At 38.0% G+C, this 17,877-nt stretch overlaps 1 protein-coding gene across 4 annotated transcripts in view; it reads left to right on the top strand.

Annotated features, from left to right (window-relative positions):
* LOC136863028 (transcription factor Clamp) overlaps window positions 1-17,877 on the top strand; it is a 213,624-nt gene that overhangs the window by 73,251 nt on the left and 122,496 nt on the right. For all 4 annotated transcript variants that reach the window (XM_067139346.2, XM_067139343.2, XM_067139344.2 and 1 more), the window contains one exon: window positions 4,759-4,831. The gene's annotated coding sequence lies outside the window, so the exon portion shown is untranslated. The remainder of the gene's footprint in view (window positions 1-4,758; window positions 4,832-17,877) is intronic.

The raw sequence follows: 17,877 nt of genomic DNA, 5'->3' as shown, positions 1-17,877 counted from the left end.
ACGTGAAACACTACCACCTTCTCCTTTTCCTCCTCTTTCTCTTCTACTTTTCTCAACATCTGCCTTAACCTAATTCCTGGAAAACATTCTACCCTGGTTCCCTTTCCTCTACACACATTCCCCACATGTCTAACAATGTAATCTCCCATGACCAGAGCCTCAACCCTACCAACCTTATTTGATCCCCTCCCCTCCTGGTCAGCCCTATCTTTCCTGACAGCTTCAGAAGATACTTTCTCCTCCCTTCTCTCCATCCCATGACTGTTCCACCTGTCTTTTCCTATCCACTACTCTACATTTCCCTTTCCTACCTTTTCTCTTCCTCCTACTTCCACACTTCTCATCAACAGTTCCCTGTTCCTCATCTTCCCTCGGTTGTTCTAGCTGCAGTGACTCGTACCTATTTCTCAGACACCTGTCCTGAATTCTGATCCTGAGCGTGCAATCTCCTTCCCCTTAAAACATTAGACCACCTGTCTTCTACAATTTTCCCCTTTCCCTCCCATCCCTCTTTCACACGTACTGTATCCTATACATTGTTTGAGGGAGGCCTACTTTCCTTCCTGTCCTCTGAGAGAATCCTAATTATCTCCCTCAAATTCTCCAGCTCCTCCCTCATACTCCTTAATGCCTGGCCACACCCACAGTTCCTACACTTGCACTCCTTAGCCATTCTTTACTGAATGATGAAAAGGAAAAATAAGATAACTTATTCTTTGAAAAATCAGAATGAAAGGAAAGAAATATTGTCTAGGATAGTTCACAAAGATCACACGACAATAAGGTAATTTTTGCTGTTTGCTTTACGTCTCACCGATGCAGTTAGGTCTTGTGGCGACGATGGGATAGGAAAGGCCTAGAAGTCGGAAGGAAGCGGCTGTGGCATTAATTAAGTTACAGCCCCAGCATTTGCCCCGTGTGAAAATGGGATACCACGGAAAACCATCTTCAGGGCTGCCGACAGTGGGGTTTCGAACCAACTATCCCCCGGATGCAAGCTCACAATAAGGTAATTATATAGGATACTACTACACTACATCTTATTTCTATGATTTTTTTTGTTCCTAAAACACTCTGACAGGATGAAAATTGCTGTTAATTACTGAAAACAGAAAATAATACACAAGAATTACACAATTCTAAACTGCAGTTAAGTCTACCCTAATTACTACAACAGAATTCTAGTAAGAGAGTTACTACATATACCACAGATAATACACATACTATACTATACAAATATTTCACAGTAATAGAATAAATACACTCATTTCTAATAACATACTACAATACACTACAATAATTTTTAGACTATGTTCAGATGTACCCTAATTACAACAGATTATTAAATGAGCACAAACAGAAATGGAAATTATGATTAAAGTTTGAAATGTGCAAGACTACTCAAAAGAACAGAATACCGTATAATCCCGAATATCACCCGCACTCTTTTCCCCAAAATATTGGTTCTAAATCTTGGGTGTGGGTCGTATTCAAGCCGTTCAATCTTGTAAATATTTACTGCGTTTACATGGAGTATTGAAATAGATTTGAATACGGTTACCGTACTCAATATACCACATGTAAACGGGCATTCAGGTCTTATTGTGTTTTAGTTGCGTTTTAGAAAATAAGATCGATTTTCTCAATACGATTACAGTGGCATGTAAACGCGAAACGTAAGGCAATCAAATACGGTAAATCAAAGAATATGGGTAAATATGCGGTAAATATAAAGCCGCTGCTGCGGATACTCGATCGTCATTTGTTTCATAAGTGTTGCTGGCATGCTGGGTGGACGAATAGCTGATCTCGCGGGATATCGTACTTTGCGAGAGTCGAGACTGTTGGTTACGGAAGTCTACCTCGCTCACATTAGAGTTCCGTATTTGTCCCATGAAAGTGCTGTCTTGATAGTAATCGATGGATTCAAAACGGCATCTGCGGTCATTTACTGTGCGTGAGAAACTTAAAGTTGTAAGCGAAGCTGAAATATACGGAAATCGTGCCGTTGGCAGAAAGTACAATATTGATGAATCGTGTATTCGTGATTGGTGAAAGAACAAGGATAAACTTCTAAAAAGTAACGGCAATCGCAGAGCATTCCGTGGGCGGCATGCAGTGTTTCCGGAAATTGAAGAACGACTCCACAAATTTGGGATAGAGAAACGTGAGTTAGGATATGGTGTTTCTAGTGAAATGTGTCAATTGAAAGCACTAGAGAACTCAAAAGAACTCAAAACACAGGGTTTTACTGCAAGCCGCGGATGGATCCAGAACCTTTATCAGAGAAAGGGATTGCCCATTCGGAGACGTAAGCCTATTTCACAATGTTTCCCTGGGGCGTATGAAGAAAATTTAATGGCCTTTCAGCGTCACATTATTCATTTGTGGAAGCAAAATTCTTATTTGCTGTCGCAAATTGGGAATGCTGACCAGACACCTGTCTAATTTGAAATGCCGTTGGAAAATACAGTGGATATGAATGCTTCTAAAAGTGTAACCATCAGAACAGGTGGTAACGAAAAGCAATGATGCGCGGTAATGTTGTGCATATTAGCGGATGGAACCAAACTCCCTCCATATGTGGTTCTGAAAAGGAAAACACTTCCAAAAGGAAAATTGCCATCCGGTGTTATTGTTAGAATGCATGAATCCGGCTGGATGGACAGTGCATTAGTTGAGGACTGGGTGAAGTGCATTTGGCAATGTTGCCCGGGAGCTTTGTTACAAAAACGAAACATGCTTGTGTTGGACAGTTACCAAGGACGTACAACTGACGCCGTGAAAGATATGATGAGGAAAGGAAAAACCGATCTTGCGATAATTCCCGGTGGACTCACTTCTATTCTACAGCCGTTGTATGTGTGCGTGAACCAGCCTTTCAAAACTGCAATGAAACAGTTGTACACCGAATTGATATCTGATGGTGATCACATGTTAACACCAACCGGATGAGTGAAAAGGCCTGAAGTGGGACTAATATGCAGTTGGATCGAGACCGCATGGTCGCGCATTCTCAACGATCTAGTGTCCATAAACTTTAAGAAATGTGGAATTTCAAATTCAGTGGGCGGTAGTGAGGACGACTATTTGTGGAAAGATGCCAGCGACGAAAGTTCCTATGGTGAAACTTCAGATGACGATGGTGAATTGTGAATGGTCTGAGTATTGGAACGATTTTATTTACGATTTTTGTGATGATTTTATTAATTGTAAGCTGGTCGAATTTATATTTGTGGTATATTTGAAGAAAATTAAATAGGTATGTAAGTTATTTGATTTTTTACTTTTTTCCATATTTTGCCGTCTCAAATTTAGGGTGCGGGTCTTATTCGGTGGTGGGTGGTATTTGGGATTATACGGTAAGCACTCTAATTTCTAATAAGGTACTACAATGCACTACAATAATTTTTAAACTACGTTCAAATGTATCCTAATTACAATAGGTTATTGCTAAGCAAAAATAGAAATGAAAATTCCAAGTAGGCCTAAAGTTACAAATTCGCAAGAACCACTCAAGGATTACCAACAAAGTTAAACGCATAGACAGATAAGTATTAGTACTACTTTATCCTACTATGCTGTAATAGAAATGAAACCTGCCATTTGGTTAAATGCTAAAGTATCAAAAGGGTTACTGTACACAACGATACACACGTATATAACAGGCAAGATACTATTAGATTTCATATTTAATGTATTCTGAACTGTGTAATACATATCTGAAATGATAATAACTGGTAGCTATGCATATTGAGAACAAAATCATAATCATTTCAATAGCGGTCAAAACAACTCCATCGGCGGTTCTAGGTATATAATATATTCTGGCAGTTCTTGTATTAATGAAAGTCAGCAAAATGCTATGATAGAATGTAGCAGTGAAATATTTTCTTTGGACAGTACCTGAACTTCTGACTAATATGATATTGTATGGACAACAGATCGTTATGAACATGCTGATTTTAATTCAGACATGTAGAAATATTGTTAGTAATTTAGTAGATCTTACAAAATTGATATTTATGCAGAACGTACATTTTTCTATTGAATATATTGGAGCTGAGAAAATTCTGTAGGTCTGGTGACCTCTTATACAGATTCCATTCTTTCTGGAGTTCCCCATATACCAGTCCAATTTAAATTGAATTCTCTTTTCATTGTGTTTTGTTCAAGAAGGGGAATGATGTGATTATTAAAACTGGAAAATGTAGGGTACCTGGTCTCTGATTATGATGAACAGTTACTGCAGATAGATTGTCTTCTAAAAGCAAAGAAATCTGTAGTGCACATACTTTTATGGAAAACTTGAGATTTTCTTGCTTTTATCAGTATTATTTTACTGGTTATACATATGCATATTCTTGTTGCTTTATTTATGTATCATCTAGTATGTACATTATTTTTGCTCAAGACAGTGATTAATGTGCTGACTAAAATTCAGTAATATGAAGTTCAGCTTGTTAAATATTAGCTTCAAACAAGTTTTGCTTTGTATGTTTTTGTTTGAGTCTATATTTATTTAATTATTTTAGTCTGAGAATAGAGAGGTCTTTTTCATGAATGAATACAGGATGAAACAAAACATTGAAACCCCCCCCCCCCCCCCTGAATACACCTGATTATTTTGATATTATATGAAATAATTAAAAAAACTTTGAAGGGTAGTTTAGGCATCTTGCAATCACTTTTGCTTGTACTGTAGTTTTGAATACTGGAGGAATGTAAGTTGTGAATTTAAAATGTATAATGTTGCAGATCTGTCTGGCTGTGCATCATGGGATATGCTGTCAAGTCCCCAGGCTGCAGCTTGGCAAGCCTAATCAGTCAGGTAAAGGATATAGTCGTCTGTCTCTTTCCACATATTGGGTTGAAGGATAGAAATATTTTATTATAAAGTGAACTTAAAATTTGTTTGTAAAATAGAATTTTACGTGCAAGAAGACTAACACCAAGTGCTGAGTGTTAACTCTGGACCCATGGGACAGGTTACATGGTAATTCCACAGTTATATTTACCAACCTTCCAGTCTATATACTGTTGAAATTCCTTGCACATATTGTTAGATGCTGGGAAAAGTAAACTGCTGGTGATGAGCACGCCGCTTGCTATGCTGGGATCTTCGGCCGCACGGAAAAGTAAACTGCTGGTGATGAGCACGCCGCATGCTAAGGTGACAGCGTGGTCCTGCCCAAACAGAAAACATAGACCAAGTATTCACCAGCAACACACTGTGTGCTTGACCACACTCCAGTAAGAACAGAGTGTAGTCATGCTGCTGAAAGTAGGTAAACTGCCGCTCTCTCCCCACAGGAGATAGCTTGACTCCTTGAGCATAGCTGCAGAACCAAGCAAGTGTTTTACTGATATTTTAGGTGTGATTTTGAGTGATGAATGAAAAGTCTTTATAACCAGCTATTTTGGTGTGCAGTTAATCCAAGTATATCATTTTCTCAAGGAAAATTATTTCAGAGGGAAGTTGCCCTGTGGATTATGTGATTGAATGCATATAATAGTAGGCCTGTGCAGCAGCACCTTATATTCCTACTTCTTTATGAATGAATGAATTTACCTTTTTATAATCTTACTTTATGGTAGATTTTTAATGTGGCATATCCACCTGACAATAAATTGGGGACTTTGTGCAATTTTATTAAGTTTTCTTTAAAAAAAAGAATTTATTTGATTTACGTTCCACTAACTACTTTTATGGTTTTCGGAGATGCCGAGGTGCCAGAATTTAGTCCCGCAGGAGTTCTTTTACGTGCTACACGAAGCTGATGTATTTGAGCACCGGACTGAGCCAGGATCAAACCTGCCAAGTTGGGGTCAGAAGGCCAGTGCCTCAACCGTCTGAGCCACCCAACCCGGCTGTTAAGTTTTAATAAATTGGTCTATTCCATAATCTACGGACAGTGAGCCTGCCATTTACCTAGAAGCCCCGAGTTCGATCATGGCCAGGTCAGGGATTTTTTCTTGGATCTGAGGGCTGGTTCAAGGTCCATTCAGCCTATGTGAGAACAATTCAGCAGCAAGAAGTACAGCCTATCACATTAGTCATGCTGACCAATCAACCAATCAATCAATCAATCACTACTGATCTGCATTAAGGGCAGTCACCCAGGTGGCATGTCACCTTGTAATCAGCAGGCTTTTGGGCTGAGCAGCAGTTGCTAGGTATGCCAAGGCCCATCATAGGTTCTTTTTTTTGTTACTAAATTTGTAAGTTTGTTCTTCATTTTAAAAGTACCATTCTTCACCAGTGAAGAATTTTAAACAGCTGACTCCACCATGTTGCTAATGCTCATGGAGCTTAGTTCAGCAATATCTAACCTAGGATTCTACATAATAGTGATAGGGTTGGGTATGACAAACTGAATAAGGTTCATCCTTTACCCATGATGACATTCACTCCCCTGAAGTCCTAATTGACTGCATGTAACTGCAATTAAGGCCAAGCAAGAATTGCTTTGAAAATGTGAAGAACACAGGGCAGTCAAGTGAAAGTTACAGAAAGCCATTTGTTTACTAGATGATTAGCAACAGACCTACATCATAATCACATAGCAGAATAGTGATCTCAGTTTGCAAAACAATACTACAGATAAAGAAATCTATAATATTTTCACTTATTGTTGACAAATTAGATTAAAATAAAATGTAATACATAGAATATCAGTATTTAATTTAATGTTTGCGCGTGTTTCGGTTTTAGCAAGCTTCGTCAGTGAAAAAATTCTTTTGACAAATGAATCGTTACACAGGTGAATGGCAATTAGATCATGTATTTATGGATAAATTATATCACAAAGAAGTGTATAATGTCACGATTCTTCAAGGAATAGACAAAGGCTCAGATCATTGTGTAGTTAAAATTAAAATCAAATTAACTCCCCAAAGGAGACTACAACAAGAAGTCTATAAACCAAAAAGGAAAATAGGTTCTACACTGCTAATTAAAAATGAAAATTATCAAAAAACAACAGAAAAAATTAAAATCACAGATAACATAGATGACCTAGTTAGTAACCTTCAGCAAATTGCAGAAGAATTGGCCCCAATAAAGCCTTATAAAAAACATCAGTGGTGGAATAATGAATGTGATGATATGATTGACAATCTGAAGCATCTTTTCAAAATTTAGTTAAACAGTGAAATGATACAACTAAAACCTTGAGAAGAATAAAAAGACAGTATCTTAAAGAAACTCTGAACTCAGTTGAAGAGGAATTCAAATTATCACATTTACGGAATTATTACAAAAATTTTAAGAAACATTTGACTAAGTATGAAACCCCAACCTTATCATTACAAGATGGAAATGGTGAATTAGCCCACAACAACCATGACAATGCACAGATCCTGGCTAAATATTTCAAAACTCTCCTAAATTGTGAAGAACCAACAGAATTCCTTCACTTAGATGTCAGTACACCGATAACAACCCCAACAGAGAATATAAACCCTCCTACAATAAAGGAAGTTTACACAGCCCTGAATGACATGAAGAATTTTAAAGCATGTGGAGAAGATCAGACCTTTGAAGAAATGTGGAAATATTTGTGAAGTTCAACAATAATTGCCCTTCATCAACAACTAGTCAACACCTGGATTACAAAAAAAATCCTGAAACATAGGACAACAGCCATCATCCATCTACTACATTAAAAAGGGGACAAAACAGACCCTAATAATTACTGAGGGATTTCACACCTGGACGTTACGTATAAAATTTTCTCTAGAATTATTCTCAATAAAATTAAATTACAACTTGAAAATCAACTAGGAGAATAGCAAGCAGGTTTCAGGCATTGGAGAAGTTGCCCTGACCAAATTATGAGCCTCACACCGATAATGGATTACAACAGAAAAAGAAATAGAGATATGGTGATAACATTTATGGACTTCAAGAAGGCCTGCGATTGTATTCACAGGAAATCTTTATTAAACATTTCAGAGGCGAATTATCAGATCCATTCGAAGTAACTACTGGGTTATGGCAGGGTGGTGGCTTATCAACATTACTATTAAATTGTGCACTAGAAATGGTAATGCGAGAATGATTTAAGAAATGCCCTTCAATATTAAAATAGGTAGGAAAATCCAAACAAATTGCCTTGGTTTTGCAGATGACATGGCGTTACTAGCCAAAGATTTAGGTGAAGCAAAAACTCAAGTATCAGTGCTTCACACCATTGCAAATAATATTGGCCTTAAAATATAATTTGAGAAAACAGAAATTATGCTCCAAAACCCAACACCATTAAAAGAAATACATACTAATAGTACTAAAATTAAAATTGTAACACTATTCAAATATCTAGGTGAGTTAATAACAAATAATTAAAATGAAAAACTTTCAATTCAGATAAGGGCAAACAAGTTATCAAAGGCACAAAAAATTAATATGGGAAACAAAATGAAATGCTTATTCATTAATGCGAAAATCATACATTTACAATAGTGTCATAAAGCCAGAAGCCATATATGCCGCAGAAACATTATTCCGTTTAAATGAACAATCCAAAACTGACAGATTACAGAAGATCGAAAGACGAATTGGAAGAACTTGTATCAATAAAAGCTATCAAAAAGATGGGCAATGGCGAATGGTACCTAACAACGTTGTATATAAGAAATAAATTGATAATATACAATATATTATATTGAAAAGGTATCAATTTATTTCTTACAATTGCATTTCAATACGGAACAAAAATGAAATTTATGGCTTATAATAACAACGTTGTATATCAGGAATTAGAACCACTGTGAATGCTGCACCCTATATTCCCTACATTAAAACTTTGATTAAGTTGCATCGTGCCCTTTCTGACAAACGCCGCAACATTAATGTTGATGGTGTCAAACTTCATGACAATGCCTATCCCCATGTTGCTGCTCCTGTTTTCATGAAGAAACTCTCCAAATTTGGGTGGGAGGTGCACCTGGCACCATCGGACTTCCATCTGTTTTGTCCCATGAAGGAATTACTGGCCGGCTAACTCTTTGCGACAGATACTCCAACCAATCGGCCTTCAACGAACAGGGCGTATTGAAACTGTTACCGCGATAGGAGAAATGTGTTGAGAAACTTGGTGACTATATAGAAAAGTAGGTCAAAGATGTAATTTCATTTTTGATTTGTTTGGTTTTGGTACATACTAAACTTATTGGGGAAAATTTTTTTGTGCGTTACTTTCCCATCTACCCTCATATATACAGTGGAGCCCCGCTAATCCAAACGCCGCCAGTCCGAAAATCTGGATAATCTACACCCAAAACTGTATCAATGGAAAGTTATCAGAAATTTCAGACAAAAAAATGGCCTTTTATTACCCATTAGAACATCAAATGTACTTTAAAAATAATGCAATACATAATTACAGTACAGATCAGCTGATTTAACACACAGTAAACTTAACAGTGAAGTAGTTCACATGAATGAACTGGTTCGACCCATCGCTGCTGCCTGATTTCTGTAATATTGGCACTTGACATAGATCATTAGTTTTATACGTACAGTATATCCAAGGTCTTGCTAGTTTTCATAGCAGTAGCAGTTCATCAGTAATGAATAAATCATCTGAAATATTAATTTTGTAATCAATGGTTATGGGTGTGACAGAAGTTATGGGTGTGACATATAACTCTACACATTATATTCTAGCCGTAAAATGCAGAAGTCCCTTTTTCCTCTCAAACGCTACTATACTATATTTCCAAAACATCTTAAAATACAACTGGTAAAATCCCTAATCTCACCAATTCTAGACTACTGCGACACTGTACTTATGGACATATCTCATGACAGTAACAAGATGCTTGAACGGAGTTTAAACACCTGTATTCGATTCATATTTAAGCTGCGATATGGTTCTCACATTTCACCTTATTACAGGGAGTTGTCATGGCTTCATGTTCATGAGCGTCGCAATCTCCACATGTTGTCCCTTCTGCATGGAGTTCTAAACACAGGTGTACCGAATTATCTCTCTTCAAAATTTAATTACCTCTCCTCCTATCATAACCACGATACACGATCTGGCTCCTGTTTAACAATATCTCTCGAGTCACTCCAGGACCTACAACCGCACCTTTGTAGTCACTGCCGCGAGGCTGTGGAATACCCTACCTGCTACCATTAGGGATTTGCGTTCTCGTAGGAGATTTAAGATGGGTTGCCGAAATCACTTTCTGAATACTTCTAGCTGACTTTTCGATGTGTGTAGTGTGAATGAGCATATTTTCATAAAAATTAGAAATATATTCGCTAGTTATAGGTTTTTACTGTGTTTCCATCTCTTATTATCACTAGTGTTAGTTTTATATTTATTATCATGTACATTTAGATTGTCATGTTGTACATTCTATAATTGTTTTATATTACAATCTCCATATTTTCTATTTGTAATATATTATTTTAAAATGATTTATTGTATTTAAATATTATACTGTATGTATGTTAATTATTTTAAATATTGTGGTTAAGTGTAAGAGAGGGCCTTGAGCCCTAACTTCGCCATGAATAAAGACGAATTACTTACTTACTTACTAATGTAAGTTTATTTTCAATATATTCTCTAAACCAAGGTTGGAAAGGGTTCTGTCATTACATTTGATTTGATTGTCATGTGTTGCCTGCTGTTCAGAACTCTTGGTTGAGGTGACTGATAATTTTGGCTCCCAAGATATTTCATTGGAATATATTGAAACTTTCCCAGACATCTTCAGTTATTTTAATTGCAGTGAATCATTTTCCCTAACCATGACAAGTCTGCCAACCTGTTAGTGTTTCCAGTAAATATTTTTTGGAACAGCACATATTTTTTCAGTGGAGTAGTACTAATTCAGTGGAAAATGTAACATGCATGCATACATACATACATACAACTTCATAATAGACTGTTTTATTCATTTCAGTGTTCAGTCTGCAAGTCTGTGTGAATTTACTATCTGCCACCATCATCATATATTTGTATCTATCTCTGTGGCCTTGTTTAGTTCTATACCTCTTATCTTTAAATCGCTAGAAACCAAGTCAAACAATCGTAGTCTTGATCTTCCTCTACTTCTCTTCAAATTGCCGGAGACCAAGTCAAACAATCGTAGTCTTTGTCTTCCTCTACTTCTCTTATCCTCTATGGCTGAGTTCATTATTTTCCTAGGTAACCTATCCTCATCCATTCACCTCACATGGCCACACCGCTGAAGCTGGTTAATGTGAACAGCTTCATTAGTAGAGTTCATTCCTAACTTAGATGTTATCTCCTCATTCTGATTACCCTCGTGCCATTGTTCCCTCCTGTTTGTACCAGCAATAGGGAACATGCATGATCCGGGGTTTTAATTAAAAATATGCTAATCTGATTCAAAATTTCATGCAGAATTCAAAAATGTGATTAGAATGTACAAATAATAACTCCAAACGTGATAAAAATCTACGAAAATGTCACGTCACGCAAGCACGCGATCACATTGGTCTGACGTCATCGTACAGGTTGACTGAATTAGCAGACGAAATAACACATAGTGTGCTGTGAGAAGCAGGATACACTTCGCGTATTTCTACTTTACGTTAGTGTCTAGTATGGTTAAATTCGAGGTTTATACATTGGATAATAATCTGAGTGGTATATTTTAGACTTAAAATGAATCCTGCGCAGACAGTGAGGCAGAAAACTTATAAATGGTGTAGAGTTCCGATGTGCAGTAGCACATCGCATACCATACCAAACAAATTGTTTATAAATGTTCCAAAGACGCTAAAACTAGGAAGAAATGGATTTTGGCGAGCCGGAGAAATGCTGGTGATATATCGGAAAAGTCTACAGTTTATTTTATTTTTTTAAAAAAATATTTTAACGTAAGATGAATTTGTTTGAATTTTCAAATCACTTTTCCATGTCAGCTGTTCTAGTGGTAAAACTTTAAATTTTCATGTATGATGCTTTATTTAAATGCTTCAATTACATCTTGGAATATGAAAGTAATAAACAGTGCATTAAATAATGCTGATTATTAAAGTATTCTCCAAACCTAACCCATGTTTTCGGTGATCCATGTCAAGATAATAAATCAAAGGGGTTATGAACCATTTTGACAGCTCTAATTCTACCAATATATCTTGGCATGGGACAGTTATGTACAGTAGAGTCTCGCTCAACCGACCTTCGCTTATCCGACACTCCGTGTTATCCGACACTGGTAGTCTTAATTTGAACTTTAGGTGGATGCAATTCTGGGACACGGGATGTGGAGGGTGCGACTGTGGGACAAGCACTGGCAGTCATGCGGTAGGATTGTTCAATGTAGTATTGGTTGGGTGCGGATGTTATAGTTTTCATATCCTCTGTGAGTATGGCGAGTAAACGTAAGAAAGTGATTGTTTCTGTGGAAGACAAGTACAGTGGGTTAAAGAGACTGGACAAAGGGGAAACTCTCCAAAAAATGGCTTCAGATTATGCTGTTGAACGTGTTACAGTGGGAGACTGGAAACATACGAGGGAATAAATTGAAAAGTGGTGCTACCAAAGCAACAAGTGATGCACTGAAAATTAGAAAAAAACAATGAAAAAATGTTAGTACGAAAAAGTAAGTGAAGCACTATTTCTCTAGTTCACTAAAAACCAGGAAAAGGGCTTGTCAATATCTGGCCCCATTGTGCAAGAAATGGCGGTGTATATCGAGAAGGAGTTTAATAAAGGGACCCTAATTTTACTGCCAGTGCTGGCTTGATCGGTGGAAAAAACGGTACGGCATTGGGCAGCTTAATATCTGTGGAGAAAAACTGTCAGCTAAATCCGATGAGGTTGTGAAATTTAAAAGACAATTTCAAGAAATAATTCTTGCTGAAGGATTATCCGGTGATCAGATTTTTAATTGTGATGAGACTGGGCTGAATTTCAAGATGCTGACATCAAAACTCTTGCAGCCCAAGCCAAGACGTCTGCACCTGGCTACAGGCGTAGTAAGAAAAGAGTACTGCATCTACTGTACAATTGAATTAATAAGTCAATAAATAGAGTCCCGTAAAACATAGTACGTAATACAGTATAGCCTTCCTGTTTGTTTTAGTTCATTTTCAAAGTTATTCCGTATTATCCGACATTTTCGGTGATCCGACATACTCCAGGTCCCGTTTAAGTCGGATAATCGAGACTCTACTGTATGTCTTTATTGAAGAGCTTAATTGGTAAAGAAATTTAGGCTACATCTAAATACTCTATAATGTAACAAAGAATAGGCATGTACATCATGAAAGGAAACAACGTGAATTTAACAAATGTATAACTCTACACAAAACCAATGCTTGTCTGTTGGGGTCTTATAAGTTAACAATGCTCAGTTATAATAATTATCATAATATTAATGAAATAAATAACATAATTTGCACACAGGCGAAAATAGTGATGTAGGTGTTTAAAATATTATCCAACTTAGCCTAAGTTTTAGGTTATACAAGCCAAGTCAATAAACCGAAGGGTAAAAATACCGCGCGAGTTGGCCGTGCGGTTAGGAGCGCGCAGCTGTGAGCTCGCATCCGGGAGATAGTGGGTTTTGAACCCCACTGCCGGCAGCCCTGAAGATGGTTTTCCGTGGTTTCCCATTTTCACACCAGGCAAATGCTGAGGCTGTACCTAAGGCCACAGCCGCTTTGTTCCCATTCCTATGCCTTTCCTGTCCCATCGTCGCCATAAGACCAATATGTGACGGTGTGACGTAAAAAAAAAAAAGTAAAAGTCACAGCACCCAAAGACATTCCTGTATTGAGCGACTAAAATGTCACCATGACACTTTTCTTTCCTGATATGTTCAGCTTGTTAAAAGCCAAATGTAATTAATGTTATTGGCTTCACGCCCCGCTAACTACTTCTAAGATTTTCGGAGACGCCGATGTGCAGGAATTTAGTCCTGCAGGAGTTCTTTTACGTGCCAGTAAATCTACCGACACGAGGCTGACGTATTTGAGCACCTTCAACTACCACCGGACTGAACCAAGTTGGGGTCAGAAGGCCAGCACCTCAACAGTCTGAACCACTCAGCCCGACTTGTGAAAACTAGATGAAGTCATATTTATCTTTATCATGTTTAACTTTTTCCCTCCACAAAGATATTTAATTCTCTTTCATGGGCCCTGGAAGTGGGTAGGCCAGTTGTCCCAACCATAAATATATATATTTTTGGGAATGATAGATTATAGCCCTATAGTACTATGATCTTTCTTTCTTTCTTAATCAGTTTATCCTTCAGGGTTGGTTTTCTCTCGGACTCAGCGAGGGATTTCACCTCTACCACTTCAAGGGCAGTGTCCTGGAACGTTGAGACTTTGAGTATGGTGATGAAACTGGTGAAGAGGGCCATTACCTCGCCCAGGCGGCCTCACCTGTTATGCTCAACAGGGGCCTTGTTGGAGGATGGGAGGATCGGAAGGGATAGACAAGGAAGAGGGAAGGAAACGGCCGTGGCCTTAGGTGCCTGGAGGAGAAGTAGGAAAATACGAAAAACCACTTCGAGGATGGCTGAGGTGGGATTCGAAACCCTTCTACTCAGTTGACCTCCCGAGGCTGAGTAGACCCCGTTCCAGTCCTCGTACTATTTGTTTTCAACTTTCATGGCAGAGCCGGGAATCGAAACCGGGCCTCTGGGAGTGGACACATTAACCACTACACCACAGAAGCGGACTAGTACTATAATGCTACCTATATGTTTATGTTAGTGCTGAAATCCGATTTCTTACTTTACTAATGCTGAAAGCCCGAAAATGTAATGTTATTCTTTAATAGGGGAATCAGTCTAGAAGGAAATGTTGAAAGTGATGTGATATCTATCCAGGTTCGTTGTTATCCTAATACTATGGGTTACAGTACATTGCACGTATATAAAAGACGCCACTTACAAACTTGCTTGTTATCCGCGAATTTCTGCGGCCACAAAAGTCACATTTTTCAAGAATGATGACATCTACACATGGTAGATTGTCTGACTGTGCTGTTTCGAACCTTTCTTCTGTCATTTCGAAGTTACTCGCGATCATGAATAATAAACAATCGGCTTTTAGCAACGGCTGATGCACAACGGCTGGTAGAGCTCCATGCGGTACTGGATCGTGACGTCACAGCACGCCGCTTACGTCAGAGGCCGTTTCACTCGCCTTGCGGAAAGGCACTATTAAACATGTTTTCTACCATAAAAAAAAGGCAACATACCACAATGTAATACGTTTACGTACTATTTCATTGGTGTACTTTTCAAAAAAAATATTTTTGAAAATTATGCATGTTCCCAATTATTCCTGCTACTTTCTTGCTTGTTACTTCTGATTTACGAATATGATATCCTGAGTCTACCCAGCTTTCATTTCTGTAAAGTTAGTCCGAAAATAGAGCAGTGTAAAGATAATTTTGTTCAGGAGTTGACTTCTTTCTTAGAGAATACTGTTGATCGCAACTGCAAGCTCACTGCATTATCTTTGCTGCACCTCTATTCAATCTCGCTTACTATTCTACCATTCTGGGAGAAAACACATCCTAAATGTTTGAAATGATCAACCTGTTCCAGCTTTGTATTTCCAGTCTGACATTCAGATCTGTTAGTTTTCTTACCTACTGACATAACTTAGTATCGGAAAAGCTAATTTTCATTTCATACTCATTGCACCTTGATTCAAGTTCCAAGGTATTGAGACTGCAGGCTTTCAGCACAATCTGCCTTTAAGACCAAGTCATCGGCATAGGCCAAAGTGCTAACTACATTTCTACCTAACTGAGATTACAGTCTTGTTTAATCCTTGTAAGTATCTTGAACCCAGAACTCATCTTACCATCATCTCTCACTGCAGCCCAGTTGTTAACATAAATGTCTTTGATTGCTTTTAATAATGTACCCTTAATCCCATAGTCTCCCAGCATGGCAAACATCTTTTTTCTCGGTACTCTGTCTATTCCCCTTGTAGCATTTTTCAGTTACCTGGCACATACTGAAAATCTGATCCTGACAGCCTCTCTGTGGTCTGAAACCACACTAGTTTTCATCCAACTTACTCTCAACAACTGATCATACCATCCTCTCCAGAATGCCAGTGAATACCTTGCCTGGTATGCTGATGAATGAAATACGTCGATAGTTGTTGCAATACTTCCTGTTCCCTTGCTTACAGATATGAGCAGTTACTGCTTTTGTCCAGCTAGAAGGTACCTTACTAACATTCCATGCTAATCTTATTACTCTATGAAGCTATTTCTTCCTATATTTCACCATTTCAGGTCTAATGTTATACCGAACTCAAAAGATTTCTTTTTTGCTAGTTGCTTTACGTCTCACCAACACAGATAGGTTTTATGGCGATGATGGGAGAAGAAAGGCCTAGGAATGGGAAGGAAGCGGCCGTGGCCTTAATTAAGGTACAGCCCCAGCATTTGCCTGGTGTGAAATTGGGAAACCACGGAAAACCATCTTCAGGACTGCCGACAGTGGGGTTCGAACCCACTATATCCCCGATGCAAGCTCACAGCTGCACACTTCTAACCGCACGGCCAACTCCCCCGGTCAGATTTTTACCATTTCAGTTTAATGAATATTAAATTAGATACATGCATCTTCATATTGAGCTACAGGAGATTGCTGCAATCCAGTTTTTCATATTAATATCAAATGTTCCATATTCTGACCAGAATATGAACATTTTTATGTAGAAAATGATTTGTTTTGAGGTGGAATGTAAACTAGTTAATAATTCGGGACATTTAAGCTGAAATATACATGAAATATTCATTGGCCAGCCTGATTGGCTCTGACAGTAGAGTACTGGCATTCTGAACCCAAGCTGGGGGGTTTAACCTCTGCTCATTTCAGCGGTAATTGAAGGTTCTCAACTACCCAGCCTCTTGTCAGTAAATTTACAGGTATGTGAAGGAACTCCTGCGGGGCAAAATTCTGGCACCTTGGCGTCTTTGAAAACTGTAATAGTACTTAGTGGAAGATAAAACCAATAATAATAATAATAATAATAATAATAATAATAATAAAAAAACTAATCCTTCGAAGACTAAATTGATGTGAGTAGGTAAGAAATCCAAGAGAATTGAATGCCAGATTGGTAATACAAAGCTAGAACAGGTAGGTAATATCAAGTATTTTGGATGTGTGTTCTCCCAGGATGGTAATATAGTAAGTAAGATTGAATCAAGGTGCGGCAAAGCTAATGCAGTGAGCTCGCAGTTGCGATCAACAGTATTCTGTAAGAAGGAAGTCAGCTCCCGAACAAAATTTTCTTTACATCGGTCTGTTTTCAGACCAACTTTCCTTTAGGGGAGTGAAAGGTGGGTGGACTCAATATCTTATTCATAAGCTAGAAGTAACAATGAAAGTAGCGAGAATGATTGCTGGTACAAACAGGTGGAAACAATGGCAGGAGGGTACTCGGAATGAGGAGATAAAGGCTAAGTTAGGAATGAACTTGATGGATGAAGCTGTCCGCATATACTGGCTTTGGGGGTGATGTCATGTGAGGCGAATGGAGGAGAATAGCTACCTCGGAGAATAATAGACTCTGTTATGGAGGGTAAGAGAAGTAGAGGGAGACCAAGACGATGATGATGATGCTTGTTGTTTTAAGGGTCCTAACATCGCAGGTCATCGGCCCCTAACCAATACAATGATGGTTAGACCTCGGTTTCTAACAATTTAAAGATAGGAGGTATAGAACTAAATGAGGCCACAGCACTAGTTGCAAATAGAGGATTGTGGCAACGTTAAGTTAATTCACAGAGGCTTGCAGACTGAACACTAATAGGCATAACGATCTATAATGATGATATATGTATAATAATAATAATAATAATAATAATAATAATAATAATAATAATAATATTCATA

Source organism: Anabrus simplex, chromosome 2 (genome assembly GCF_040414725.1).
Source record: "Anabrus simplex isolate iqAnaSimp1 chromosome 2, ASM4041472v1, whole genome shotgun sequence".
In the NCBI taxonomy this organism is placed as follows: domain Eukaryota; kingdom Metazoa; phylum Arthropoda; class Insecta; order Orthoptera; family Tettigoniidae; genus Anabrus; species Anabrus simplex.
Note: the sequence above shows the minus strand (reverse complement) of the source record. Positions and strands in the feature narration are given on the sequence as shown.